This window comes from Schistocerca serialis, chromosome 4, assembly GCF_023864345.2.
Source record: "Schistocerca serialis cubense isolate TAMUIC-IGC-003099 chromosome 4, iqSchSeri2.2, whole genome shotgun sequence".
Taxonomy (NCBI): Eukaryota; Metazoa; Arthropoda; class Insecta; order Orthoptera; family Acrididae; genus Schistocerca; species Schistocerca serialis.
Window position 1 is genome coordinate 469106234 of NC_064641.1, and position 13218 is coordinate 469119451.

General features: G+C 41.8%; 1 protein-coding gene across 1 annotated transcript in view; it reads left to right on the forward strand.

The window, feature by feature from the left end:
- LOC126475115 (protein phosphatase 1 regulatory subunit 16A) overlaps positions 1 to 13218 on the forward strand; it is a 77189-nt gene that overhangs the window by 10760 nt on the left and 53211 nt on the right. The window lies entirely within an intron of this gene.

The following is a 13218-nucleotide window of genomic DNA, read 5'->3' on the forward strand; positions in this document are numbered from 1 at the left end:
GAATATTTTAAACTGTATAAGACACTTTGTACTTGAGTGATATCTTGTCACCTTGGTCAGTTGTACAAATTTAATCTTTTGTTTCATCAAAATTTGAGATATAGATCATGAGAAACGTGCATTGTTCCCTGTGTACACAAAATTCTGGGATGCATAGGCTTGGTTGCAGAGAGTATATTTTATAATATAGTTTAGGAATTTTTCCACTGCCACCTCTTACCGTCACCTCATAAGCAAAACAAATCTAAATACAATTTTCATTCAGTGTTCCGTTAAAGTTAAAATGTTTGAAGTGGTAAATGTCAGCATACTATCTAGACATAAGTAGGAGTCTGTTATTACAGAAATTTTCTGGAACTAGTCATAATTATTTTAAGCCGTGGTCTCATAGAAAAAGTACACTGCATTTTGAGTTTAAAAAATTATAATTCATTAATATGTAAATAACAGTTTTATTGACATAGTTTTAGGCCTAAAATGAGTCAGGTAAGGCCATTGGACATGATTGAGTAAAACTGGAAATTAGGACAGTCATATTTATTTGTTTTGTTAATAAAGCTCATTACTATCAAAGTGATTACAAGTCTGAAACAATAAACACTAGATTGTTGTTGTTGTTGTTGTGGTCTTCAGTCCTGAGACTGGTTTGATGCAGCTCTCCATGCTACTCTATCCTGTGCAAGCTTTTTCATCTCCCAGTACCTACTGCAACCTACATCCTTCTGAATCTGCTTAGTGTATTCATCTCTTGGTCTCCCTCTACGATTTTTACCCTCCACGCTGCCCTCCAATACTAAATTGGTGATCCCTTGATGCCTCAGAACATGTCCTACCAACCGATCCCTTCTTCTGGTCAAGTTGTGCCACAAACTTCTCTTCTCCCCAATCCTGTTCAGTACTTCCTCATTAGTTATGTGATCTACCCATCTAATCTTCAGCATTCTTCTGTAGCACCACATTTCGAAAGCTTCTATTCTCTTCTTGTCCAAACTATTTATCGTCCATGTTTCACTTCCATACATGGCTACACTCCATACGAATACTTTCAGAAATGACTTCCTGACACTTAAATCAATACTGGATGTTAACAAATTTCTCTTCTTCAGAAACGCTTTCCTTGCCATTGCCAGCCTACATTTTATATCCTCTCTACTTCGACCATCATCAGTTATTTTGCTCCCCAAATAGCAAAACTCCTTTACTACTTTAAGTGCCTCATTTCCTAATCTAATTCCCTCAGCACCACCCGACTTAATTAGACTACATTCCATTATCCTTGTTTTGCTTTTGTTGATGTTCATCTTATATCCTCCTTTCAAGACACTGTCCATTCCATTCAACTGCTCTTCCAAGTCCTTTGCTGTCTCTGACAGAATTACAATGTCATCGGCGAACCTCAAAGTTTTTATTTCTTCTCCATGAATTTTAATACCTACTCCGAATTTTTCTTTTGTTTCCTTTACTGCTTGCTCAATATACAGATTGAACAACATCGGGGAGAGGCTACAACCCTGTCTTACTCCCTTCCCAACCACTGCTTCCCTTTCATGTCCCTCGACTCTTATAACTGCCATCTGGTTTCTGTACAAATTGTAAATAGCCTTTCGCTCCCTGTATTTTACCCCTGCCACCTTTAGAATTTGAAAGAGAGTATTCCAGTCAACATTGTCAAAAGCTTTCTCTAAGTCTACAAATGCTAGAAACGTAGGTTTGCCTTTCCTTAATCTTTCTTCTAAGATAAGTCGTAAGGTCAGTAATGCCTCACGTGTTCCAGTGTTTCTACGGAATCCAAACTGATCTTCCCCGAGGTTGGCTTCTACTAGTTTTTCCATTCGTCTGTAAAGAATTCGTGTTAGTATTTTGCAGCTGTGACTTATTAAGCTGATAGTTCGGTAATTTTCACATCTGTCAACACCTGCTTTCTTTGGGATTGGAATTATTATATTCTTCTTGAAGTCTGAGGGTATTTCGCCTGTTTCATACATCTTGCTCACCAGATGGTAGAGTTTTGTCAGGACTGGCTCTCCCACGGCCGTCAGTAGTTCCAATGGAATATTGTCTACTCCGGGGGCCTTGTTTCGGCTCAGGTCTTTCAGTGCTCTGTCAAACTCTTCACGCAGTATCATATCTCCCATTTCATCTTCATCTACATCCTCTTCCATTTCCATAATATTGTCCTCAAGTACATCGCCCTTGTATAGACCCTCTATATACTCCTTCCACCTTTCTGCTTTCCCTTCTTTGCTTAGAACTGGGTTGCCATCTGAGCTCTTGATATTCATACAAGTCGTTCTCTTATCTCCAAAGGTCTCTTTAATTTTCCTGTAGGCGGTATCTATCTTACCCCTAGTGAGATAGGCCTCTACATCCTTACATTTGTCCTCTAGCCATCCCTGCTTAGCCATTTTGCACTTCCTGTCGATCTCATTTTTGAGACGTTTGTATTCCTTTTTGCCTGTTTCACTTACTGCATTTTTATATTTTCTCCTTTCATCAATTAAATTCAGTATTTCTTCTGTTACCCAAGGATTTCTACTAGCCCTCATCTTTTTACCTACTTGATCCTCTGCTGCCTTCACTACTTCATCCCTCAAAGCTACCCATTCTTCTTCTACTGTATTTATTTCCCCCATTCCTGTCAACTGCTCCCTTATGCTCTCCCTGAATCTCTGTACAACCTCTGGTTCTTTTAGTTTATCCAGGTCCCATCTCCTTAAATTCCCACCTTTTTGCAGTTTCTTCAGTTTTAATCTACAGGTCATAACCAATAGATTGTGGTCAGAGTCCACATCTGCCCCTGGTAATGTCTTACAATTTAAAACCTGGTTCCTAAATCTCTGTCTTACCATTATATAATCTATCTGATACCTTCTAGTATCTCCAGGGTTCTTCCATGTATACAACCTTCTTTCATGATTCTTAAACCAAGTGTTAGTTATGATTATGTTGTGCTCTGTGCAAAATTCTACAAGGCGGCTTCCTCTTTCATTTCTGTCCCCCAATCCATAATCACCTACTATGTTTCCTTCTCTCCCTTTTCCTACACTCGAATTCCAGTCACCCATGACTATTAAATTTTCGTCTCCCTTCACAATCTGAATAATTTCTTTTATTTCATCATACATTTCTTCAATTTCTTCGTCATCTGCAGAGCTAGTTGGCATATAAACTTGTACTACTGTAGTAGGTGTGGGCTTCGTATCTATCTTGGCCACAATAATGCGTTCACTATGCTGTTTGTAGTAGCTTACCCGCATTCCTATTTTCCTATTCATTATTAAACCTACTCCTGCATTACCCCTATTTGATTTTGTGTTTATAACCCTGTAGTCACCTGACCAGAAGTCTTGTTCCTCCAGCCACCGAACTTCACTAATTCCCACTATATCTAACTTCAACCTATCCATTTCCCTTTTTAAATTTTCTAACCTACCTGTCCGATTAAGGGATCTGACATTCCACGCTCCGATCCGTAGAACACCAGTTTTCTTTCTCCTGATAACGACATCCTCTTGAGTAGTCCCCGCCCGGAGATCCGAATGGGGGACTATTTTACCTCCGGAATATTTTACCCAAGAGGACGCCATCATCATGTAATCATACAGTAAAGCTGCATGCCCTCGGGAAAAATTACGGCTGTAGTTTCCCCTTGCTTTCAGCCGTTCGCAGTACCAGCACAGCAAGGCCGTTTTGGTTATTGTTACAAGGCCAGATCAGTCAATCATCCAGACTGTTGCCCTTGCAACTACTGAAAAGGCTGCTGCCCCTCTTCAGGAACCACACGTTTGTTTGGCCTCTCAACAGATACCCCTCCGTTGTGGTTGCACCTACGGTACGGCTATCTGTATCGCTGAGGCACACAAGCCTCCCCACCAACGGCAAGGTCCATGGTTCATCTGTTAAAAAAAACACACACCAGTTAGTTCACTGTAGATTTTCATTTATTGAGTCTCACATTTGCTAATGATCACTAATTATTGGCACTTACCGTTAATAGTACACATTTCACAGTGCCGGTCTGCAGCATAGGTAGTGGCAATCTGTCTTGTAGAAAGAAATGGAAAATAACACTGAAAAAATAATGAAATCAAACAACGGAAAATCCAGGATGGAATGTAACAATATTATGAAAAGGCAGTTGTCACTCACCATACAACAGAGATGCTGAGTCACAGATAGGCACAACAAGAAGATTGGCATGAATAAAGCTTTTAGCCCATAAGGCCTTTGTCAAAATTAGATCTCTCTCTCCCTCTCTCTCTCTCTCTCTCTCTCTCTCTCTCTCTCTCTCTCTCTCTCTCTCTCAAACACACACACACACACACACACACACACACACACACACACACACACGACTGCAGTCTCCGGCAACTGTAGCCTCACTGCGAGCAGCAGCAACGGTACATGATGGGAGTGATGACTTGGTGGGGTAAGGAGGAGGCTGGGGTCTGGAGGGGGATAGATAGTAGGGTAGGGGTGCCAGACAGTGTAGTGCTGCTGTAGAGCATGTAGGGATGAGGTGGAGAGAGGGAAGGGCAGCTATGTGCAATGTGCAGTCGGGAGGTTAGGCGGATGGCAGCAGAGAGGTGTGTGTGTGGGGGGGGGGGGGGGGGGGGAGCGGATAATGAGATAAGTAAAAAGACTGGGTGCATTGGTGGAATGAGGACTGTATGGTGCTGGAATAGGGACAGGGAGGCTGGATGGGTGAGGACAATGACTAGTTAAGGTTTAAGCCAGGAAGGTTACGGAAACATAGGATATATTGAGTTATTGCAGGGAAAGTTCCCACCTGCGCTGTTCAGAAAAGCTGGTGTTTTGGGAAGGATCCATATGGCACAGGCTGTGAAGCAGTCATTGAAATGAAGGTTGGCAGCATGCTCAGCAACCAGGTGGTCCACTTGTTTCTTGGCCACAGTTTGTTGGTGGCCATTCACGCGGACAAGACAGTTTGTTGGTTGTCAAGCCCACATAGAATGCAGCACATTGGTTGCAGCTTAGCTTGTAGATCACAGTTTTCAATTAATCAGGAGAAAATCATTTATAAAAAGCTACTTCTGTGTGGTGCAGGATTCAGGCATTAAGGTAAGCAAATGAAAGTTAATATAGTTTCTGAATTGCCAGTTCTAAATCACTATTTTCAAGAATAGTAAAGGTTAATTTATAATACATTACTGACTAGGACTGGTGACAAACAGAAAATGACTTGGGTTAATTACATACACAACTCCAAAAATAGTTCACTTTGGAAATATATATTAAATTTTCATGCAATTGACAGGAGCACGTACAATTTACATACATGAGAAAGTTGGCTGTAGCAATATCACCTCCCAATAGCTTGCAGTCCAGATTCATTCATGCCATCCCACTTGAGCAGGATTTGCCATTTTTTCTGGGGTGCTTGCTGACAGTTTGTGAGAGTAAAGGGTAGATTCACTCCCTAACTAAACGTGAAGACATGAGGGTAGAAAAACAAACACCTTTCCACTAACTACAGGTAGTAGCCGTATGACAGTGGACAATCACCAAGGTCAAGTCACAAGTGGACTAACTGAAACGTCTAACATAGAGAAAATTCATGCATATACGTCTCTAAATGAGAAGAGACTATTCTTGTTAATTACGTGTACTACTCCTTGCGAATCCCTCATCACCAGCTCAAATCAGTTGCTTTAACAGTGCATCAGTTATCTAATTACCAAGTCAAGCAAAATAAAATTGTGGCAACAGTTTGTGAACACAATAAACTATTCCGCTACAGTGTGGTATTGAATAAATGCTTCACAGATTCTTGCTGTGGCGGATTAGTTAATCTCGAGTTTTCCGCGACATTCAACGTTATTGTTAGGAGATTAGATTTCAGTAGGCCATCAAAAACTAAGATCTCGTAATGTGTACAGTTGTTTGGGAAACGGTCATGGGAATACATGAGAGAAGTGGAAGGTGCCCAGTTTCTGCGGAAATGTTAAATTCAGTATAAGTCTGCAGACCACTTCGAGAGACATAGTTCATATGATAGCAGATCATTTCAGCAGTTGGAGTATAGTGTTTTAGTATTACAAAATTGCTACTGAGAGATGCAGTTGGGGCTTTGGCTCCACCAGTGCTGATGTATACAGGTGCCCTTTGTCCATGTGGAAACTGGGTCTGCAAGATCTGGAGCCCATCTCACATTTACACTCATGTTCAGAAAAACCGAACACCTTGAATGACTAGAGATAGAATGTTCATATTCGGAGGACATGTACATTAGTATGTTCTGCCGAAATGATTAGCATTTGAGCCATATCGGCCTGCAGGTTCAAGGTCAGCATTGACATTGCAATGCCAACACTGCCTTCCAATAAAATGTGCCTGTTGCTGTAAACTGAAGGTTATGGATCAGTGTGGCATATGCACAAAACATACTATCAAATCAAAGAGTTTGAAAGAAGGTGCATTATTGGCATGAGAGAATGTGCTGGATCCATCCAGGAAATTTCTGCCCATGTGGGACGTTGTGTTTTGGCAGTGCAATGGGTGTGTGTAGAATGGTTTATGGAAGGCCGTAGAACACAATGAGATGGGTCAGGTTGCACCACCCAGATCCGCCACTCTCAAGAGTATCAACACCTCATATGAATGACATTGCAGGACAGATCTGTGTCCTCATCATCTCTGGTGCAACAATGGAACACATTGTATACTATCAGGGGTGACTTTCTGTCACCATTTATTACTGCATGAGCTGTATATGCATCGTCCACTTCTCTGTCTACCTTTGATGAGTGTGTAGAAACAGGCTAGATGGCAATGGTGTTTGGAATGATGTCACTGAGGCCAGGAATGACATCAGGTAGTGCTTTCAGATGAATCCACGTTCTGTTTGTTTGAAAATGATGGCCGCATTTTGGTTCGCCACAGACAGGGGAGGGACATCACAGTGATTACCTTTGTACAGTACATACAATGCCACCTCAAGGTCTTATGTTGTGGGGTGCTGTTTGGTAAAACCACAAATCACATTTTTTTGTTACTTATCCCGTGCACTGTGACCAGTTTGACCTATGTGAATGACATCCTGCGACACTTTAGCCGTACCCTTTCTGCACAACATCCCAGACACCATTTTTCAGTAAGACAACGCACAACCACGTTCTGCACGAACACTTGCTTGTTGGTGTCGCAGGATGTCAGCCTTTTTCACTGGCCCGCCAGATCACCAGACTTGACACCAATCGAAAATGTGTGGGGTATGGTGAAACAATGGGTGCAGTACAGTGACCCATTGCCAACTATGACAGATGAATTTTGGAACCAGGTGAATGCAGCCTGGATGGCTATACCACAGGATGCCATTCACGCTTTATATGCATTGATGTCGTCACGCATAGAACAAGTTATCAGGGCCCATGGCGAACCCTGTGCCCACGAGGCAGCAGGACACATGCTGGACCAAGGTGACTGAAATGCTAATCATTTCTGCAGAACATATTAATGTACATGTCATGTGAATATGAACACCCTATCTCTAGTGATTCAAGGTGTTCTGTTTTTTCTGAACATGAGTGTAGGTTTTGATAACATACATTGCAGGGTGTTGTCCACCTCAGAGGGAGAAGTACAGAATTCTGCTCCACACTTTTTAAATTTATATGGGTGGTGAGATAATTCCTGCCTAAAGGAGGAAAGCAATTTCAATACTCCTCTTCAAAGCTGAGAGTAGTGTAGAGATGCTCATAGCTGTTATAGTTTTGCTCTTGTCATTTGCATATGGATGATATGGAGTGGATAGTCAACATTGAAGGGAACGTAGATAGACTTTTGAGTGTTTGGGTATGTATATTTTCCTGGTGTAATAAATGTTGATGCTCTTCACGGGTGTGCAGCTGGATTTCATCACCCTTATGACACAATATTCCAATGGTCCAACTGGCAGGTGAGACTGCAGGTGCACACTCACACCAGAACTAAGGTAACATCAGATAATGGTAGCTCCTTTATATTCTCGGAACAGGCTCAGCGCCTGCATGAGAAGAGGAAGGGCTGTCCTCTGCAAAGCGAAGAATTGCAGTACCGGTGAAGGAGAAGCTAACAAAAGTGATGAATTGCAAATTAAGATGCAGCCAGTCGAAAACCAGGCCATTTTTGTTTTCTATCTAATAAAATAGGATTCCACATTTTGTTTAAAGGGATACCTGTATCTCTACTAATAATGTCTTCGGATAATCATATTTTGATGGCTTCCTTAAGTACACAATCCTAGTAATGGAAAGCCAGAGCAATAATTTGCATCTCTTTAAATCACATATTATGCCCTTCATTGAGATACTGTTCAGAAATGGCAGATTTTCTTCAGCCTGGAGCAAACGTGTGTCATTGATGTTCCGCACATCAATCATGAATCGTATAAATAGTCTGTCCAGTATAAACCTTTCTGCAGTGACACGGAATTTTATACACTCCAGGCTTCCTCAATCCCAGATTGTCTTTAAGACATCCAAGAAAGGCTCTAATTTTGGCCGAAGGCAAAAGGACACTTTTAATGTTGTATTTTCCGGGGGGGTTTGAAATTTTTGAAGAAATACTGCCCGCAGAGAATAAAAAAGCAACTGACTTAAAAGTGCTCGTTTTTTTCACATGGTGGTCCAAATTGGAATGCATGAACAGTTTGGTGATTAGTATATGCATTTTGCCAGAAAACAACCTTAAGATAATCCAGTTCCTGCATTAAATTATCAGAATCTGAAACAGCATAAGCTCTCTTGACCAGTGTACGTAAACCTCCCATGCGTTGATATGGTGGATGACAGTTAGTAGCATGGAGATAGCAGTCTGTATGCATAGGTTTAGGGAATGCATTGTATCCCAAAGTCACATTTTCTTTTTTTGTGCACTAAAACCTCCAAAAAAATTAATTAATTTGCCATCTTTTTCAATTTCCATTGAAAACTCGTTGTGTGGATGTAGGCAGTTAATCTAAATACCTATGAGGAGCTTACATTCCTTGTTTCCAAGTGATAAAAATGTCATTACCAATCTCAAAAAACATTTGAATTCAAGAGTAGTAGTCATGAAAGTGGTACCTTCAAAATCTTCCTGTTGCTGCCAATCTTTTCATGGAAGATTTTGAAGATACTGCCTTCCGTGCCATCGCCAATCACAGTCTCAATGTCTTTTAAAGATAAATAAATTATTGTTCCAGCTTCCTGTTAGTGGAATTTGCACTTAAATCAGAGGGCAGACCTTCTGCTTCTCGTGCATGTGCAGCGGCCGATTCCCGGCGTATAAAGTAGCCGGCATATCTGATGTTATCTCAGTTCCAGTGCGATTGTGCACCTGAATCTCACCTGAAGATGGCAGCTAGTTGGACCATCAAAGTATCGTTTCTTCAGGATGATGAAATCCAGCTGCTGCATACCTGTGAAGATCATCAACTGCTCTTGAACACGTTTTCTGAAAACTATCTTGAGCAGCTAGATCAGCAGCCCAGATGCAATGGAAATAACTTAGACCTTATAGCTACAAACAGTCTAGACAATATCGATAGCACCATTATAGGGAAGGGAGATTAGTGATCATCATGTCACCATAGTGACTATGGCTACGAAAGTTAATAAATCTGTCAAGAAGGCTAGGAGAGTGTTTCTGCTTGAAAGAGCAGATTAGCAGTTGTTAGTATCTCATTTAGACGATGAACTGCAGTCATTTACTTCCATGATGATAGACATAGAGGAATTGTGGGCAGAGTTTAAACAGGTTATAAATCATGCCTTAGACATGTATGTGCCTAGTATGTAGATTAAGAACAGAAAAAACCCGCTGTGGTTTACTGATGAAATTAGGAAAATGCTGAGTATATTCTCAATTCAAAAGAGAACGCGCAAATGACAACAGGCAAAAGTTAGAGATTCGTGCATCTGTGAATACATCTATGTGCCAAGCATCCAATAGCTACCACCGTCATACCGTAGAGAAATTTCTGGCTAAGAATCCAAGAAAATTCGGGGCCTATGTAAAATTGCTAAATGGGTCTAAGGCTTCCCTCCCATGTCACACATTGACCAGTCTGGTATGGCAGTTGAAGATAGCAAAACAAAAGCTGAAGTTTTAAATTTCATGTGTAAGAAATCATTCAAACAGAAGAATCATACAAACATACCGTCATTTGACCATCGCACAGTCCTTTATGGGCGATATAGTAATAAGCACACTAGGCATAGAGAAACAACTGAAAGAGTTGAAAACAAAGAAGTAACTAGATCTGGATAAAATCCCAATTCGGTTTTACAAAGATTGTCTGTGGCATTGGTCTCTTATTTAGCTTGCATTTATTGTGAATCTTTTGCCTAGCACAAAGGTCTAAGTGACTAGAAAAAAAGTGCAGGTGACTCCTGTGTGTATAAAGTGTAAAAGAATGGACTGACAAAATTACAGACCAATGTCCTCAACATTGGTGTGCTGTAGAATTCTGGAACATATTCTGAGTTGGAACATAATGAATTTCCTAGAGACTGAAAAGCTTATATCTGTGAATTAGCACAGTTTTAGAAAGCATCACTCATGTGAAATCTGCTTGCCCTTTTCTCACATGATATACTGTGAACTATGGATGAAAGGCAGATTCCATATTTCTATATTTCCAAAAAGCATTTGATACAATACTCCACTGCAGACTGTTAACAAAGATAACAGCATAAACAATAGGTTCCCAGATATGCTAGTGGCTCGAAGACTTCTTAAATAATAGAACTCAGTATGTTGCTCCCGACAACGAGTGTTCATGTTCATCAGAGACAAGGGTATCGTGAGGAGTGCCCCAGGGAAATCTGATAGGACCAATGTTATTTTCTGTATACATGAACGATCTGGTAGACAGGATGGCAGCAATCTGCAGTTGTTTGGGATGATGGTGTGCTGTGTGGAAAGGTGTCGAAGTTGGGTGACAGAAGGAGCATACAAGTTGACTTAAAGAAAAAATTTCTATGGCAGGTATCTCCAGTTGTAGAAAAATGTGAATGAGTAGGGAAAACAAACCCATAATGTTCAGATACAGCATTGGTAGTGTCCTGCTTGACACAGTCAGGTCATTTAAATACCTGGGCGTAATGTAGCAAAGTGATTTGAAATGGAACGAGAATATGAGGATTGCGGTGAGGAAGGCGAATGGTCAACTTTAGTTTATTGGGATAATTTTGGGATTGTGTGGTCTATCTATAAAGGAGACCGCATGTAGGACACTAGTGGAACCTATTCTTGAGTACTGTTCAAATGTTTGGGATCTGCATGAGGTTGGATTAAAGGAAAACTTGAAAGCAATTCAGAGGTGGGCGGTTAGATTTGTTATTGGTAGGTTCCAATGGCACACAAGTGTTACAGAGATGCTTCGGGAACTCAAATGGAAATCCCTGGAGGGATCTTAACATTCTTTTCAAGGAACACAATTGAGAATATTTAGAGGATTGGCACTTGAAGCTTGCTGTAGAATGATCCTATTGCTGTCAATATACATTTTGCGTAAGGACTATCAAGATAAGATATGAAAAATTACGGCTCATATAGAGGCAAATAGTTGATGGAACATTAAACCTAATCTTCCTTCCTTCCTTCCTTCCATTAAATCCAATATTTCTTTCTCCCTCCCTCCCTCCCTCCCTCCCTCCCGAGGCACCCAGACAGTCTTTTGTGCCTCGCTTTGCGAGTGGAAGTGATTAGTAGTGGTACAGGGTACCCTCTGCCACACACTGTACAACGGCTGGCGGAGTTTATATGTATATATAGATGTAGATGTAGACATAATCGCTTTCAGGTTGGCTTGAGGGACTGTGACTCCACCATTGATAACCTGATCCTGTTGGAGGTAGCTGTATAACTGACTTTACTGTATAGGCATCACCTCATAAGTATTTGTTTTTTACGTTAATATAATAGAAGGAAACATTCCACGTGGGAAAAATTATATATAAAAACAAAGATGAGGTGACTTACCGAACGAAAGCGCTGGCAGGTCGATAGACACACAAACAAACACACAAAATTCAAGCTTTCGCAACAAACTGTTGCCTCATCAGGAAAGAGGGAAGGAGAGGGGAAGACGAAAGGAAGTGGGTTTTAAGGGAGAGGGTAAGGAGTCATTCCAATCCCGGGAGCGGAAAGACTTACCTTTGGGGGAAAAAAGGACAGGTATACACTCGCACACACGCACATATCCATCCACACATACAGCCACAAGCAGACATATTTAAAGACAAAGAGTTTGGGCAGAGATGTCAGTCGAGGCAGAAGTGTAGAGGCAAAGAAGTTGTTGAAAGACAGGTGAGGTATGAGTGGCGGCAACTTGAAATTAGCGGAGATTGAGGCCTGGCGGATGATGAGAAGAGAGGATATACTGAAGGGCAAGTTCCCATCTCCGGAGTTCGGATAGGTTGGTGTTGGTGGGAAGTATCCAGATAACCCGGACGGTGTAACACTGTGCCAAGATGTGCTGGCTGTGCACCAAGGCATGTTTAGCCACAGGGTGATCCTCATTACCAACAAACACTGTCTGCCTGTGTCCATTCATGCGAATGGACAGTTTGTTGCTGGTCATTCCCACATAGAATGCATCACAGTGTAGGCAGGTCAGTTGGTAAATCACGTGGGTGCTTTCACACGTGGCTCTGCCTTTGATCGTGTACACCTTCCGGGTTACAGGACTGGAGTAGGTGGTGGTGGGGGGGTGCATGGGACAGGTTTTGCATCGGGGGCGGTTACAAGGATAGGAGCCAGAGGGTAGGGAAGGTGGTTTGGGGATTTCATAGGGATGAACTAACAGGTTACGAAAGTTAGGTGGACGGCGGAAAGACACTCTTGGCGGAGTGGGGAGGATTTCATGAAGGATGGATCTCATTTCAGGGCAGGATTTGAGGAAGTCGTATCCCTGCTGGAGAGCCACATTCAGAGTCTGGTCCAGTCCCGGAAAGTATCCTGTCACAAGTGGGGCACTTTTGTGGTTCTTCTGTGGGGGATTCTGGGTTCGAGGGGACGAGGAAGTGGCTCTGGTTATTTGCTTCTGTACCAGGTCGGGAGGGTAGTTGTGGGATGCGAAAGCTGTTTTCAGGTTGTTGGTGTAATGATTCAGGGATTCCGGACTGGAGCAGATTCGTTTGCCACGAAGACCTGGGCTGTAGGGAAGGGACCGTTTGATGTGGAATGGGTGGCAGCTGTCATAATGGAGGTACTGTTGCTTGTTGGTGGGTT